Genomic DNA, 17,250 nt, shown 5'->3' with positions numbered 1-17,250 from the left:
TCAGGTTGTTTACACATTTGCAAGGAATGTCAAACTGCACCTTTGAAGTTATATAGTTTTAGTATTGTATTTTATATTAATCTCTTTATTTTTATTGAACTATTGCACTGCTGAGCTGACCAGTTTGTTCTCGTCCAACACCTTTCCCTGTGCTGTTGAACCCGTGTTAACTTGCACATGACAAATCAAACACTAAAACACTTTTAGCTGTAAACTGTTAATTTACACATCCAGCGCATCGTGAGCAACTCTATTCCTTAGTATCTGTTGTGTCCACCTGATGAGTCTACCTTTGCGGTGGCTGATGTGTTTTAAAATAGCTTTTGGCCTCAACAAATAGGGAAATATCTATATGTAAATACCCCATTATGTTCACCGGTGACTCTCTAGCTCTCTGTCGGCTCTTTGCTACTAAGTAGAAAGAAGTAGCCTGGTGTGGTGTATCATAAAAATTTTGTTCAAAAACATCTGGATGCTGATGTTAGAATGAAAGTAAATATATGATTTTAGTTAATCCGTCATGTTCGCATTCAAAAACAACATTTGCTTTGAAGAAAGCAATGTTGGGATTAAAAAACAGCATTAGCATTAAAAAAAAGTTGAGCATAAAGACAGTTAAAGTTAGTCTTTAAAAAGAGATACCAACATTAGTATTAGAAAGTAATGTTAGCAGTAGCCTGATATTAGCATTTAAAATAACAATAAAATTAAAGTCAGCATTAGTAATAACATTTTAATAGTAAAAAGGATTTTGCATAAAGAAGATCATTAGCCTTAGAAAAGCAGTAAAGTTAAAAAATTAAAATTAAAATAAGCATTATGAAAGTAATGTTAGCATGAGATTAGCTAACACCAGTCAAACAAATTCTGTTGGAATGAAAAATAAAATAGCATTACAAAAAGTGGTATCAATAAAAGTTAACGTTTACAAAAAAGAAATGTTTCCTTTTAAAAATGGCTTTGACCAAATCCCCATAGGATTCTGCCCTCTGAAATGAAAGAGATTTTTATTTTGAAGATGTCAAACATTATTTCCACCTGATGTCGGGTGACTTGTGGATTTAAGGCTCAGAAACAGCTCTCAGTCCTTTTGGTTCGCTGTGTTGTCTTTGCGTGTGTGCACACCTCACGATGACGTCACGCTGAGGGCTGTCTACATGTGGGGCTTTATCAATCCTCGTTTAGTGTGTGACAGTCATGTATAATTCATGACAACCGAGCTCCTTTGAATTCCTGACAACGTATTGGCAGAATGCCAGCGAATTATCATAATCACGAGGACACACGGGGGGAGGAGGAGGCAACCCAACCATATGTACAGTGTATGTCACAGTGTAATCTGCTACAGACACATCACTGTCTGATGCACTGGGATAAATCTGCTCCGACTCCTCAGCAGTGAGAAGCGCTACATGAGTCGTGCTGCGTTGACCAGATCCCCTGATGAGATTGGTCTCTGCTTCTGATAATAACAACACAAACAGATTTAAAAGACACCCCAGTGTTATTCCGTGAATAAACGACGAGGAATTAGAATTAGATGGAGTCAGCCGTGCACTACAGTTCCTCCAGATTTCAAGAACCCCCCCCAAGAGACAAGCACTGTGGTGTGTGTTCTTGTTGCGTACTGCGACTCCCATTCAAATTAGCTGGAAGAGCGACACGGCAATGTGGCTTTAAATATGCCACAGTGAGCAGGTGCAGCACAAAATAACAACTTGAAGTAATAAAATAGCAAAAGATCTTCAGATTTAAATAGTATTTTATCGCTTTTCCGTGCGTGGCATCACCTCGTACGATGATTTTCACAGCTTCCTTCCTTCAGCACACACTCCTCAGCAACAGACTGAACCTGCAGCACCTCCCAACCTCCCAACATGACCATTAAACATGTGTTGCACACAAGGTGGGAGCTTCGCTGCAGCAGCACATCAACAAAAGCCCTCACGCTGCCCCTGACAAATAGATGCCACACGGAGCTCGTCCCATTCACACCGTCCATGCAGAACAAATTACACACCTCAGACTGAAGCCACCTGCAGATCCCCAGTTTCTTCCTCCCTCTCAATGTGATCCACAGTCCAACAGGCAGGCGTCCATGTTGCCAGCAGCTAATTTACTTTGTGTTTTTCGTGCGAGCGCATCAGTTGAGAGTCTGGATATTGGAGGAGGACACAGTTCGGAATGTTTCAAGTGGAAGAAATCAGACGTTTACCTCGCGGAGGCAGGAACCGGCTGATCACAGCTACCCAGCCCATCCACTGAGCGGAGGCTTAAGGGCCGTGGCAGATCCAGGTCTCACAGAGACTCCCGGCCAAGGCATCCTTCCACCCCCGTCCCCGCTCTTTCCTCTGCCGTCTGCCTTCTGCGGTCAGCCCAACCACACTGTCTCGACCCCCCCCCCTCCCACTCCCCACCTCAAATTGGGAAAGAAGCCTCTCACAGTGAAATAAGAGAAGCTATCGATTCTCTCTCTCTCTCCTCCTCCTCCTTCTCTTCCCCTCTTCTCCCCCATCCACCTCTCTTCTCGTTTTCCCTTGCCTCCCCCCCCCCCCTCGCTGTCTCCACCTCCCTGGGACCGAGGAAGCTCTGTTACCATGGAGACGCATGAGGCTGAAGCCCGATTGGTGGGTTTTGTTGTGATGCAGCGAGCTCAGGGTGCAGCCCATCAGATTGATTGCCTTTTCGTTTCTGTGTACATCTTTCTCTTGACAACACTGATCCAGAATCAGATTTTCTGTTCATCAGGGAATCAACATATTGCTGCAGCATTGTCTCATTTGCATCAAACATGTTGAGGAAGCTTTGATCAAAATTGAAAACACAGTTCTCATCTTTTCAAATGGCTATAAAACTGAGACGGAAATGTGACCAGGAACTATTTTCAGAGTTGATTAACACTGATATCTCCATTTATTAGTTGGTCTACACCCAAATACCATAAAAACGACATTTGTTTTACCATCCTGGAGCTGGAACCAGAGAAACGTCAAGATTTACCTTCTGCACATTCAACAAGTACAAATCATTTGGTGTCACAAACCCTTCACACCTCAATTAAGATGTGTTTCTAGCAGACAGGCCCATCACATGCATGTATTTCTTATCTCTGAGCTCCCCACAGGAAGATCTCCAGCTCAGATGTAAACACATGAGGTTTTTCTTTTTGACCAACAAATCAGTGAATGAGGAAAACTGTAAACTTGACAAAGGCTGTTATTCCAGAGTGTAGTCAGGGCGCCGCTCACCTCAGTGGACCTACATTTACTCATCAGACTTAAATGGGTAAAACTGAATGTTGATCAATAGAGTAATTATCATCCAAAATTTAAATGAAAAATGGTAAATTAAAAGTGTTATGTTAATATGACCAAATACCATGGTCAGTCACAATAATGATACAGGCTTGTGCCTCTAAAGTTGAACCATTAAACTTAGTGAGCATCTAGTTCTGCAAAAAAAAATTGACCCCCCCATCTTTGACGTACTGTTTTGAAGATATTCTCAGAGCTGTGACAGACTCTTCTTTCAGACAATAAATAACATTCTGTCTGTTACTGTATAGTAAAAGATTTTCAACCAAATTATAACTTTAGGCCTGTTTGTCCTGATTCATGATCTGCTTACTCGTTTTGTAGAACAATAGTAGTTATTATATGACAATGAAACAATATAACAATATATAAGTTAAGTGCTTAATAAAAAGCAGTCTTACAAAGAGTGCAAAGTGAAATCTGCAACTACAGCATGAGCTCAGTTTGTCTCTCCTGTTTACCTTATTAAAAGAAATAATTAAGCCACAGCATCAAAGCGAACTGTATGATTCGCATATTTAGCTATAATTTGCGAGTGGCAAACTAGAAATGATGTTTATGTATTAGTAAATAGTTCCTGCCAAATACGATGTGAGGGAAAATGTAATGAGAGGCTGGATTACCATGATAAGAGCCAATGTTATTTTATCTAATGAAACACCAGATTAATAAAGTCATCAGGAGGCGGCTGAGGTAATTGGAGTTTGTCCCATCTGTGATTTAGGCAACAGAAGCTGTTCAGGTCAGGTCAGGGATGGATCCAGGTTTTAGTTAAATGTAAATAAACATCTTCTTACTGATGTCACCATGAACTTTTTAACTGTGATAAACCAGACCACGATCTCTCAACCAATTAAATCTAAACAGAACCAAGAGAGCTCATATGTAGGTCAAGGCCCAATAGTCTCCTTAAATGTAATCAAGCTGCACCAAACTGCACATTAAATACCGCTCCTCTTAATATGCCTGATTTGTTTCATCCTTGAACTATTCTCTGAGAAATCACTAAAAATTTCATAAAATATAGCATAATGCAACTTTAAAGAAGGTGAATTCTGGATCCACACCCTGATCTGGATCTGCACCAAAATATACATTCCTTTCATATACCAAACTGGTAGTTTTTGTCTAGTCCTGATAACAAACAGATTTTTTTTAAACTAACGCAGAAGAAAACATAACCTCCTAGGAGTTACAGTGTTGCAATCACTGCAGGCGGATGTTGTACTGCAGGATCTCACGTTTGAGCAAAAAACGAATAAAATATATTACTAAATGCAGTGAATGTTATATTGAAATCTGTGATATCCTTACTTTTGAAACTTGCCTAACATGTAGATTTGCAACATACCCTCAATTTATGTATAATAAAATAGATATTATCTGGTCACTGTATTTCCTTGAATAATTGAATATACACTTTCCTGGGCATGTTTGCATTTGTTTCAAATCTTAATGCTAAACTAAGCACGGTATGTCTTGGCATATGGGAAATGAGACAATACATCACTGTAAGTCCCTGAGAGAATTGTTAAATGATTCTTTAAGGATTCTGGAAAATATCCTCGGAGCATCTTTAACAAGTTTATTTATTTATATCTCAGAAATGTACGAATCAAATTCAACGATAAGACGCGACAGGTACAAACTGGAGCTTTTCCTTTGAGTGAAGCCTGAACACATAGGACAAATGGTTGTTGGCCTTTTAAACGTTTCTTTAATTACATCCAGCCGACACGTCTCACTGAGTTTGTGGTTAAAAATATCCCAGCGGCCGCCAGACATGTTCTATATGAGGTGTTGAAGCTGCTGGTTCGTCTTTAAGGACATTTCCAAACAGCATGAGAACCGAGCGATCGCTCGGGTGAACCTCAAGACGTCTACTATAAGGCGCGGCACAAAAGGCAAACGTACACCCCCATTTAAATTGACTGCTGTACCAATGAGCATGGAGTGAGGCTCAGAATGAGAATGAGCTCCCAGGATTTGTGCAGCAGCCACAGTTCATCGCTCTCTCCTCACTCTCAGCCTCTGCTTTTATCTGCGAGCTGCAGGGATGTACGAATGAAATGTCTTGTTGATGGGTACTCCGCCCAGCACACACACATACACTTTATCTGAGCATCAGCAGAGCCCACACTAACAGAATCAACCCCTGTTCTCGAAACACCACAGTCCCACAACACGTGAACATCTGCTGCTATTATGGCTGTTAATTTGCGATCTTGTCAAGCACATCTTTCCTCACCAGACACTCCTGTTACTCATCCGGCACGCATCAAACATGGGCCTGGGCTGCAGGTTCCTGTACGTCGCCTCCCGTGATGTTACTGATGGTATTTGTCAGGACGTCACACTGGCAGCTGTGTGGATGTTTCAATACCCTGTGGATTATTGTATTCATATTTCACTTCAGCCCAGTTTCCATTTCACCATTAGACCAGATAGTGATGTGACATGGCTCAAAATACTCTCAGCTGCAGTGGCGGAAAATTACATGTTGGCTCTTTACGTACTTTATTTAAAGGTGCCACAAGGAAGCTCTTTTTCAGCCGTTGCACGTGTTTTCATGTAGTGGTGCTGATAGTCATTTGCTTAGAGCTTCAGTGTGTGTGTGTGTGTGTGTGTGTGTGTGTGTGTGTGTGTGTGTGTGTGTGTGTGTGTGTGTGTGTGGGTGGGTGTGGGTGTGTGGGTGTGTGTGAGTGTGTGAATTAGTCAAAAGTAAAGGTCAACCGAAATAAGATACCTCTGCAATAATACGGCCAGAGAGACAATCTAAAGCCTATATTAATCAAAATACATTATTTACAATATGAAAAAGTTGGCATTGCGTGACTCTGTGTATATATCACGAATGACACTAATGACATCAATGCCTTTCATTTATTTTGCACCAACACAACAACTTAAAATTACCCTATAACAAGTCATCGTTTTAATTCCAATTTAGATAAAATGTCAGTATTATGAGCAAAGTGTATGTAAATTGCCCCCTGTGACTGATACATTATTAGATCATTAATACTGCTGTAGCCGAGTATAAACAGCATCTTACTGCTGTAGCTGCTGAGCTGGTTTGACTCTCGTAAATTTCATTTTTTTTGTCAACTGGTTCCCAATCTATAAGTCAGTCCCAACAAGTGTCACAAGATAAACCTTAGGAGATGAGTAAAGGCAGAGGAGTGAAGACAAAACACTGTTCTGCTACACAAAGTTTGGATTTATTTTTGGGACTATCCTCTAATCTTTGCTGTCTGAATATTAACTCATTTGACCAATTGAGGAGGTTTCTAGGCCATTTAAATCAAACCATGTGATAAGATGATGGTATATGTTGCTCGAAATCCATTTTCCTCAGTCTTTTGTTCTACCTCTGTCTGTATTTGTAAATTGTCCACTGAAACCAATAAAGAAGAAAAATTATCTTTGGGGGTTTTTGAATCAAAAATGTTATACACCACTGTTTTTAAGCTTTTTTTTTATTTATTTGTTTGTTTTTAGTCTGAAATGCAGATAGAAGAGAAAGTCTACAGGGGCTATTTACTTGTTTACCTCCAATTCACTTGTTGTTATTTTTTAACTGTATTTATCCTCATCTTTAGTGTATAGGTCGATCATACTGTTGACATGAAGCGGACATGTGGTCGCGGATTTTGTTATAGCCCCTATAGCCTATACAGTATGTAAGTCATATTATTGTTTTATTGTGTCGTTTAGTTACCATTACAATTGTTTTATTTCCATATTTGTGCGCCTGACGTCACAAGTGAAAACAAAATTATTAATATCAAGAGGCTCATTCTAAAAATGTTATATAATTGTGACACAAATGATCCCACTGGAGATGTAACTTGTGACAGAGGGCCGAGGACAGACCTGAGGTGGAGAACCAATATTTACTTCACCAGCAGCTAGCAACAGTATAATCCTGCTGAAGCATTCACGCATGACAATCTAATGCTTCACATATAAATTACATTGTGTCCTGTTATTATTATGTATCAGTCACAGGACAAATTCACTGCAGGATAACTATTTTTTTCTTGTGATGCTTTAAGTTTGTTTTGTTGATAATACTAATGTATGAATATAAATTACTTTTACTTGAAATTGAGCATTTTCTGTTTTTTTACTTTTACTTACGTGGTATTTGAACACTTCTTCCACGGCTGGTCAGCTGACAGGAAATGGTTTTCATTTGTTTTCCGAAGCCACAGACGTGTGTTGTTGTCTCCGACCTGCAGTCCATCTCCAGCAATGGTTCCTCCTGTGAATAAAAATAATGTCTGTGAGGAGATTCAATGAGCAGCTGCTAATGTTTTTCTTTACCGGGCATGCACAGAGACATGAATTCAGAGCATAAGAGCTGACGCTGTGAAAGTGTGCTGCTGTACGAAATGTCCCAATTATAAATACCACACGGTACAGAAGTCATGTTGGGAAACAAATGTCCTTCCTCAATCTAGTTCTGAGTAAAACAAGAGATAAAGCAAGACTTCTAGAGAATAGAATACAACAGGGAATAAAATGTTATAAGAACACCCCCCTTATTTCTGCTTATTATCTGTGCAAGTAGCTGGGAGTCCTCTTCCCTTGATGGATGCCAAACCTGTTCATCCGCAGCTAATATGATCATATGACACTGTCAAAACAACACAACATTAAAAAAAAAGAGAAGCGTGGGCGGCAGATGAGAGTGAACCCGGCCCCGACGTGATGGCTGGCTGATGAGAGAGGACGGGCTATTTTTAGCTCAGGGTGGGGGTGGAGGGGTGGGTGAGCTGGTGAGGCGTGGGGGTGGTGGGGGGTGCAGCGAGCAGCGTGATGATGCTGGTGGTGGGGGCTGCTAGCAGGGGCTAGCTGTGATGCATCTCAAATTGCTCTGCTTTCCTGCATTCTGGTAAATGACGGCGATGCATCACTGTCTGCGGAGGGAGGGCCGCTCGGCTAATCACTGCTCACACTGTTCATCTGGGCCTGAGGTTACTCTGCACATCCATCATGGTGTTTGCTTCACTTACAAACACACTTCGAACTTCTCTACCAGAGCCTCTACTGATGTAAAGGTCACTCACAGCAACAATGCAATTCTACAATTAAACACTTCGAAGCATCAAGAGGGTTCCCAGATTCTTTTGCAGCTGTAAATGCAACATTACATATCTCTAACTTGTATTACACTCATATTACGTGTATTGTTCACATGTATCCTCATTATAATTAGAATGTAGTTTTAATTTCCTATTTGTTGTATTTGAATATTTGCTTGGAAAGTTGTTCTGCTTGTAGTGAGGAAGATGCTACACCACTATTCAACCATCCATTAATCCCTGCACCCATCCATTGTCTATACTGCTTATCCTTTGGAAGCGAGGGAGGGTTCATCCTGCACAGGTCGCCAACGTATCCCAGGGCCGACACACGGAGAAAACAACCATTCACACTCACATTCACTCCTATGGACAACTTAACGTCTCCAATTAACCTATACAATACACTATAACCTTGTATTAATCAAGATATCTCAGTGAGATCAAATCACTTTGCACTTGGCAGAAAACAGCAGAGAGAAAGAAGCAAACAAAAGCACAAACAGCATCAGAGACGATCACAGACATCATGAAAAAGATCTGGAGTTGAAAAGTGGGAGTTGGTTGAAAGACGTCTCATCCAAGAAGTTTCCTCATGGTGTTGTTATCAACGCCCTCTAACGACAGCCGGTAGCAAGGAGCGCCAATAAGCAAAGTGTTCAACCAAGTGACACCTGTGACCTCGATAACAACTGTCTTCCATCATCATTTATCCATAACCAAGTCCAGTTACCCTCGAGTCAAGCAGCATGACAATGAGGGATGTTGCCGGAGGTAAGTACACATAATGGTTGTTTGGTCCGGTGCTTACTACACAAATGCACATAGTTCTGATGTCGGACACATTTTTATCTTTAGCTTCTTCGCAGGTTGCTCCAAATAGTGTTTAAAAGTGAGACTGCTGTCAAATGCCAAAATTCCCCATAAACAGCATAACCATAACATATCCGAAGTTTCTCTGATGATGGATTAATATTTAAAACTTTTTTTGTGCTTTGATAGATAGCTGTAAAAATATCTATTTGGAAAATGTAATTTGGATAATAATGATAAGCCCTATTGAAAGAGTAATAGCTGCCACTTTAACAGACGTCTTTCATGGATTAATAAATCCAGAGAAATGTAAGCAATTTCATAAAACAAAACTTTACAACAAAATGAGATCCATCATTAACTAAATAAAAACCTATCCAGCCCCAACACTTTCCACCCAAACAAACGGTGAGCTGGTGGTAATAATGAGATGTGGACAAGGAAACAGTTGGAGAGCAGAGGAAGGCACAGTTGTTAATTGAGCTGAGAGAGTTAAGGGCCCAGCGATAAAGCAGGGGAAGTTCCACTCCTCGACCCAATGCCATTAGCGCTTGGCCCGGCTCCAGGCCTCCGAAGCTGGCTAAAATATGGCTGACCTGGGCCGGCGCAGTGCGGGTGATACGGATCAAGCTGTCAGGACCCCGTCCTTTCGCCCACTTTCATTTGTCTTTGAGATTAAGCTTCAATTAAGCCAACAGACCAATTTCCTGATCATTCACGTGCACGCTGTCTGACTGAGCACGAGTTTGTGGATCAACCATCCATAAAATCCTCACACAGTTGTGTTGGTGTGTACAGCACTAAACTCCAGGTTGATATCTCAGCAGCTATCGGCTGGTTTGCCATGAAATACCGTGAAGATATTAATGTTCCTCAGAGGATGAATCATAATGACGTTAAGTGAAAGTTCAGTCAGGAGGAATGTCTCGTTGCACATGCCTCATTAGTCACATGCACAGTTCCGGCTATCTCAAGGCTCCTCCAGCCCGTTCTCTCCCCTCGTCACCTGTAAGCTGTCAAAGTTTTAACAGGCTCTCTCTCTCTCTTTGTTGTCATTCAGGGGTCAGGTCAGAGCTATGACAGACCCACCTCTAACACTGAACCACCTCAACTCTGGATACCCGACCAACTCCCTTGAACCGGCCAATCAGAAGCCTTACTGGCACGCCCCATCATCCAGGGCTCCATTCCTCATCACCACCACCAGAGTCTAGTCTCCTTGATTCTGAGGACTGCTTCCATGGTGTTGTACTTTCTGCTGGGTTCCAAGTGCCAACACCAACCCAATAAATGTTATTTCATTCTAATTTACTTACACTCATCAGCCACTCCTGATTGAAATAGTGTTTGTGTCTTTTCCTCTAGCATCGCATGGAGGGTCATGAACTGGGAACAGAAGTTCTCCAGGGAATGAATCTTAATGACTCATACTGATCCCAGGAGTTTTCTATTTATCTAGTGCAATATCTTAAAGCTAGGGTTGGTAATCCAGAAAACGTTATCTATAGATGGCTAAACTTCAAATGAATTCTGCTCCCATGTTTTTGTTACAATACATCGACACCGGCATCGACTATTATCTGCACTTTTTATTCCGAAGGTATTTGTATTCTTTAACTTTTTTTCAGTTTTGAATATTTAGCATTTTTGCTCTTGGGACGTACAAGACTAACTCGAACAACTAGATGACCTGGTACAAACGATAAACACCACTCGTAGCCTCTAAAATAGAATTATTTAACGGGGATGAAAATGTGAAAACAGTGGAAACCCTTTGGAGCACAGTTTGTTCACAGATCAAATGTTGCCTTGTGTACCTGATCAGTGCTCTGGAAACACCATGATGTTGTCTCTGAGAGAGCCAATGCAGAGACAGGACTTTTAACTAACAGTGACGCTCGAAGTGTCAAGTGAGCAGGCTGCTCTGCTTCATCCGTTGCCCTGAATATGTGTGTGCATCTGAATATTTGATGAGGAAACAACGGCTCGCTGCATCCGAACAAAGCCCGGTGAGTGTTAATAAGAGTAAGTGCACAAACGAAGCACAGCAAACATGGGCCAAACGTGACAGCTTAAAATTCTGTCAGCTCCCCCCCCCCTGCACCACCCAACCAAAACCTCAGTCTCACATGAACCCCACCCCTCCTCGTACCTACTTCATGTAGGTATGGATCTCTATTTAAAGGAGTTCTTGCGAGGGCATCATCTGACTGCTCGCTGTAAACCCTGACATTGAGTGAGTTCCCTAGTCTGAAATTATTCAGAGTAGGGGAGAATTAAAACTATAATTCATAAACTGTTGGCTTAAAGAGCCTTCAAATCTTATTTTCCTAAAATGTGTACGTATCTTTGGATAAAAGTGTTTGAGTGTGAAAGACTGGGTCACAAATAGGTCACTGCTGTAAATATATTTTCAATACATTCAATTTTTAATTAAACCATTTCTTATGAATACAAAAAATTAAAATGAGGCAGATTCCTTTGAAATAAATAATGGAAAACGACACTTGGATTTATAAAACCCTTGAAAAGCTAGATTTGCATTACATAAAAGAACAGAATTGTTTTGGGAGTAATGGCTCTAGATTGAATGTATAGATGGAGCAACATCACGTGTGCAGCTCTGCCCGTTCGGTATGCATCAGTGTTCATCCATATTATAATCACTGGAGACTTTCCACCACTGGTGTACACACCGATCAATATGTGAGAGACATGGTGCATTTGTGCATGCAAGAGACCCGGAGCCAGGAGCAGCAGAAAGCGACAGACAGGCTGAGAGCTCGATGGTCTATTTGCGGCAGGCAGTGTTTCGCCCTGACAGGCGGAGGCGGTGGGGGGGGGGGGGGTGACGGCGGAGGCGGACAGGCAGGCCTAATGTGCGTATCGTTCATTCACATCCCCGCGCCGCGCACTGCAGAGCGTCTCCGGCTGCCTCCCACCACACAGGCCTGGCTGTGAAGCCATGATCAGTGGGCTGGAATCCCTCTGTTTACGCTGCTAAAAATAGATTTCACACACTGCGATGACGTAGCATCTCGTGACGAGCGGCCCCCCTCCCACCGCCACCATGCCCCCTCCTCCACCTCCCTCTCTCATCCAGACTGTAGCAGCGAACGAGTCATGTCGCTATTGGTATGCAATGCTTGGCCTAGGCTACACGCCAGCTCTCCTCCAATCCTGACTGGGGGGGGGGGGGGGGGGGGGGGGTGGCTTGTGAACAAAATATGAATTTTAAGGAATGAGATGAGGGAAGGGAGAAGGAGGGATGGAGGGATAGACAAGACAGAGAGCAGGGTAGAGAGAGGGAGCAAGGAAGGAGGGGGAGGCAATCAATACTATGACTCATTCTTTCTGCGGTGGCTACTTCCTAACAGCATTCATTATAGCAAACCTAATCATTTTGGCCCGATAATCAAATCCTGTCAGCCTCCATCTTCTTTCACTCCCCACCACACACATTTAAATCATGCACAATGAACCACAAATGGGAGGAAATAGGTCTGGTGCATTATGCGATGGATCGGACGGTTGTGGTGAGAGAGAGGCTGCTTAAATCCTTTGATAAGGAACCAACCAGTGTGAGGCCTCTCCACAAATCCACCACGGAATGCCTCGAATCCTATATGAACCAGTTCCAAGATTATTCATCGACTTTGATGATGCTGACTTTTCCTCTAACCACCATCGGGAGTTTTACATTTGTGATTTGAGTGAAACATCTCAACAAGGACAACTTTTGGATGAAATACACTGAAACAAATTGTGATACAGACCAACATCGCTATGCAAAGAGCCACACCACTAGCACGGCTGGTGGAGCCCGAAGAGACCCACCAAATCAGAATTAACAAAACCAAAACACACAGAAGTTCCTCCCATGTTTACCACTTTTTCGCCACTGCTGGACGGATCGCCATGAAATTTGCTCCACACATTCATGTTCTCCTCAGGATGAATTGTAACAACTGGGTGAAGAAATTCTCACGTCTAGCAACTGTTGGCACAATAGCTTTGAATGCACTGAAACTTGCATTTATATCAAAACAAAAACACTATTAACACAGATATAGTCCATTCATCTCATTCTATAGAAGCTATAAGCTGTTAGTTTTTTTACGGTTTGATGACAGAGCACTGCGGTACAGCCCCACAGAGCTGCCTCTGTATTCTCAGTAAAAAGCATAATATTCTGTTGAAAAATTATCAAATAAATTATTACACCTGCCCATATTTTATTCATGATTTATTTTGTGAATCACCCTCAGCCTGAGCAGTTTGGATACATACGTGCACTAAGATTAATATACTCCTTTCACTCCACTGCACAGAAGGCATGTGGTAGTGCTGATTATTTAAAGCACAGAGGTGACAGTCAGGCTGATAAATGCTTTCCAGGTTTCAAGTGTGCTTCCTAGAAAGTTGGGCCTCCACTGCCTCCGTCTACATAAGCCAGAAGCTGCCGGTGAGGATGAAACACAACAGCTCAAATTGTGTTTTCACCTTGGCTGTCTAAGAATAGACATTGTTAGCACTACGAGACAAGGACAGGCAGGGTTCTATACAGCATGTGAGTGAGCAAGTAACATGAATCCATATGGTCCTTTACAGAAAGAGAAGATGACTTAAAAAGGGGAACAACATTCAAACATACTATTCAAAAATATGTGAGAATTCCTGGATCATTTCGGGCATTTTAGGCTTTAAGGGAAGCTGTTCCAGAGCTGAGGAGCATTAATGGAGTCCTTAGTCCTGATATCCTTTGTCTGAATAGAATAAATTAGACTCTGTCCTGTGCTAGAACTAATGTCCTATGAAGGAATCAGACAGATGTGGGACTAGCGAATGGCTTGTACGGTTGATCCGGTTTAGTGCTGAGACGAAGCTGTGTCTCGAGAAATGAAAATCGCAACATGTGACCACGATTGTCAGTGGTCAAAATACCTTCTGATGGATTTATTCACTTGACTTAAGAGTGTTTGACTTTCCTGTATGAGCCTCCTGTTTCACACTAAATGGAAGTTGGCACAGATAACCTGTCCTCCGTCCTTGACCGCCATTTTCACTATATCAAAAATACATTGACGGTCCCTTGTTTTACGCTATGGCAACTGTTGGGGGTGAGAAGTGTTGTTTCACACTTGAGTGAACCATCTGGGTTCTTAGAGTGAACTGCATATTGCCATACTTGTTGGTGTGAACACACTTGTGCATTTAAATATAGCAAGTGTGAGTATGGCAGTACACAAACGGAGACACGGCTAATTCACTTTAATTTGAAGGCTTTACAGGTGGCCTGTGGAGTTACTGACAACTAGGAGCACTATGAGCCAATGTTCAATAAGGAAACAGTTTTGATTATTGACAGATGGATTAGAAAATGCACATTATCTATAACACACTCCTCTGCCACTGGTTTCACCCTATTTTGCTGATTAAGTTAGATACATGTTGGGAAATATGGTGAAGCAACGCCAAGGCCCAATACCTAGCTAACGGAAATGCACACAATGCAGTATTGCAAAATACAAAAAAACTGTTTAAGAGGAGGGAAATTAACTTTAAATGAATGTTAGACTTTAAAAGTACATACAATGATTTTTGATGGGGGACACTAAGAAAGATAACTTGCCTCCTTCAATCATTCTGCTTATATATTGATTTCACATAGGACATATCCCATGATAAAATAGGGTTTAATCCAGTTTTGACCAACCAGCAGAGTGAATCTGAGGCCATGTAAAGTCTCCTGCAGGCACTGTACATTACAAGGTAGAGCCCAACAGAGAAAACAAGGTTAATTCAACCATGAATTACTACGCATTGTACAAATACTGGTCGTTAGGTACATAAATGAAGTGGTTTGTAGACCCAGCACCTGCTCTGAGGTATCTCTATCTTTCATTTATACATACAGACACACACCCATTTTATAGGGCTGGGCAAAAATCTGACATCAGTTGATATTAACAACGGTCCTGATAAATGGGACATTATTATTTCTGTAGAGTTGAAAGACTGATTTCTGCTCCTGATCAGTTTGTGGGTTTAAACTCTTCTTCATGAGCAGAGAATGACAAAACACTTGATAAACAGCTAAACATTATATAAATCTGAGGTGGATCCACGATGCGTTAAACCTCCTCACTGTGTTTACATATGTTATATCGATATATATTGAACCTTTGTTGTATTGCTATTGAGGAGGTATTGTTTTATCTCCCTATACAAACATGATATATACATATATGGTATATTTATATATGAATATGGTATATGTCTATTTGGACACAGTCAGCTGGTTTGTTCTGGTAAATGAAAGACGCCCCCAGACACTGTCCATTCACACACAGTCAGAAATAATGGTGTAAATAATGAACATTAGTGAGAGTCAGTCAGCGGTGGAACACCGTGTCAACAGCCGGCATCAGAGACCCACCTGCGGCTCTGAGTGTGTCTGCAGTCCCGGTAAATCCGCGGAGCTCCACGGTAGAGGAGGAGGAGGAGGAGGGTGGATGTTTCCTCAAAGCTGATGCTGCTGTTTACATTCAGAGGTGGAGGCTGAGCGCCGTGAGTCCTGTTGTCCTCCGAACACAGCGGCCATTCCCCCGGTGTGTGTCCGCCCGTCAGTCCCGCTGCATGCGGACGGATGTCAGCGCCTCCACCGGACAACACCCGGTGAACCTGAGCGTGTTCCCGGCGGACGATGATGATGATGATGATGATGACCGCAGGTTGGTGGTTACGACACCGCCGTGCTTCTGCTGCACAACACAAGGAGAAAGGCGCCCCCCAGCGGCCAACAGCCGCCTGCAGGGGTCAAAAACAAACTGATCAAGTTTCCACTGGCAGACTATACTGCGATCAGTGGTGGAGGAAGTACTCAAGTACTCACAGCTTTTACTTAGTAACCACACCACAGTCCTGCCCAGGGACATGGGAGTCAACCGAGCACAGGTCCACTCTAAACCAGAGTGGTGACACAAAACAAACACAAAGACAACCAAAGAGAAACAAAACAATAAAAGAGAAACACAAAACTAAAACAGAGAGACACAAAACAACCAGAAAAACTAAAAAAACTAACAAAGAGACACAAAACTAACACAGAGACAAAAAACTAGCACAAAGACACACAAAACAGCCACAGAGACACACCAAAAAACAACACAAAGACACAACACGACCATAAAGACACACAAAAAACAGCCACAGTAACCTCAGAGACTCAAATAATGACCACAGACACACAAAACTACCACAAACACACCAAAAACGTCCACAAACACAAAATTACCACCAGAGAGCTTCACAAAATGACAATGAAGAAACAAAATAACCACAAGACACACAACACAACCACAGAGACACAAGACCTTCAGGACTTAACAACCACAAGGAAATGTCAACATAGACCAAACTCTGTGTCTGAAAAGTTTTTTTTGGGAAAAATGATAGTGAGTAAGCCTTGAAAACTTGAAATGCAAATTATTTAATTGCAGTAATTCATCCATTATTAGATATTTCTCTCTGAGTGGGCAAAAGAAAAGAGGTGGACCGAGAGGAAATGAAAAGACAGAAGACAGAGAGGAAAGAAGAACAAGAGCAGAAAGAGAGCAAAGGACATGAAAGGGAGATAAAGGAGAGAGGGAAGTAGGAGAGTTGTGGAGAGTGGACGATTTTTATGGCAAAAGGAGGAGCAGAGGAAAGAAATGGGAGAGGAAGGAGACAGAGAGACAGAAAAAAGAAAGAGAGGAAAGGAAGAAGAAAGAGAGCAAGAGTGGGAGAGAGGAGAGAGTAAAAGTATTAGGAAAGATTGCAATGCAAGAGGGGGAAACAGAACTGACAAAAAGAAGGAATGAAGGACCACAGTAGAGAAACAGAAAATGAGAGGCAAAATAAGGAAGAGAAACAGGAAGGACAAAAGAAGGCAGAGGAAGAGAGAGAAAAGGACACAAATTAAGAGTAACAGAATAGACAGAGAAAGGAGACAGACGAAAGAAGAGAAATGGACGAGAGAGAAAAAGGAGAGA

General features: G+C 41.9%; 1 protein-coding gene across 1 annotated transcript in view; it reads right to left on the bottom strand.

The window, feature by feature from the left end:
• The window catches only part of LOC128424952 (membrane-associated phosphatidylinositol transfer protein 2), a gene marked incomplete in the record, with an annotated part of 53,208 nt that extends 37,312 nt beyond the window's left edge, over nt 1-15,896 (bottom strand). The window contains 3 exon segments of the mRNA XM_053411401.1: nt 5,563-5,698; nt 7,458-7,581; nt 15,657-15,896.
• Nucleotides 15,897-17,250: the final 1,354 nt, after the last annotated feature.

This window comes from Pleuronectes platessa, chromosome 19 (assembly GCF_947347685.1).
Source record: "Pleuronectes platessa chromosome 19, fPlePla1.1, whole genome shotgun sequence".
Classification (NCBI taxonomy): Eukaryota; Metazoa; Chordata; class Actinopteri; order Pleuronectiformes; family Pleuronectidae; genus Pleuronectes; species Pleuronectes platessa.
This window is presented reverse-complemented; position numbering and strand designations above follow the sequence as displayed.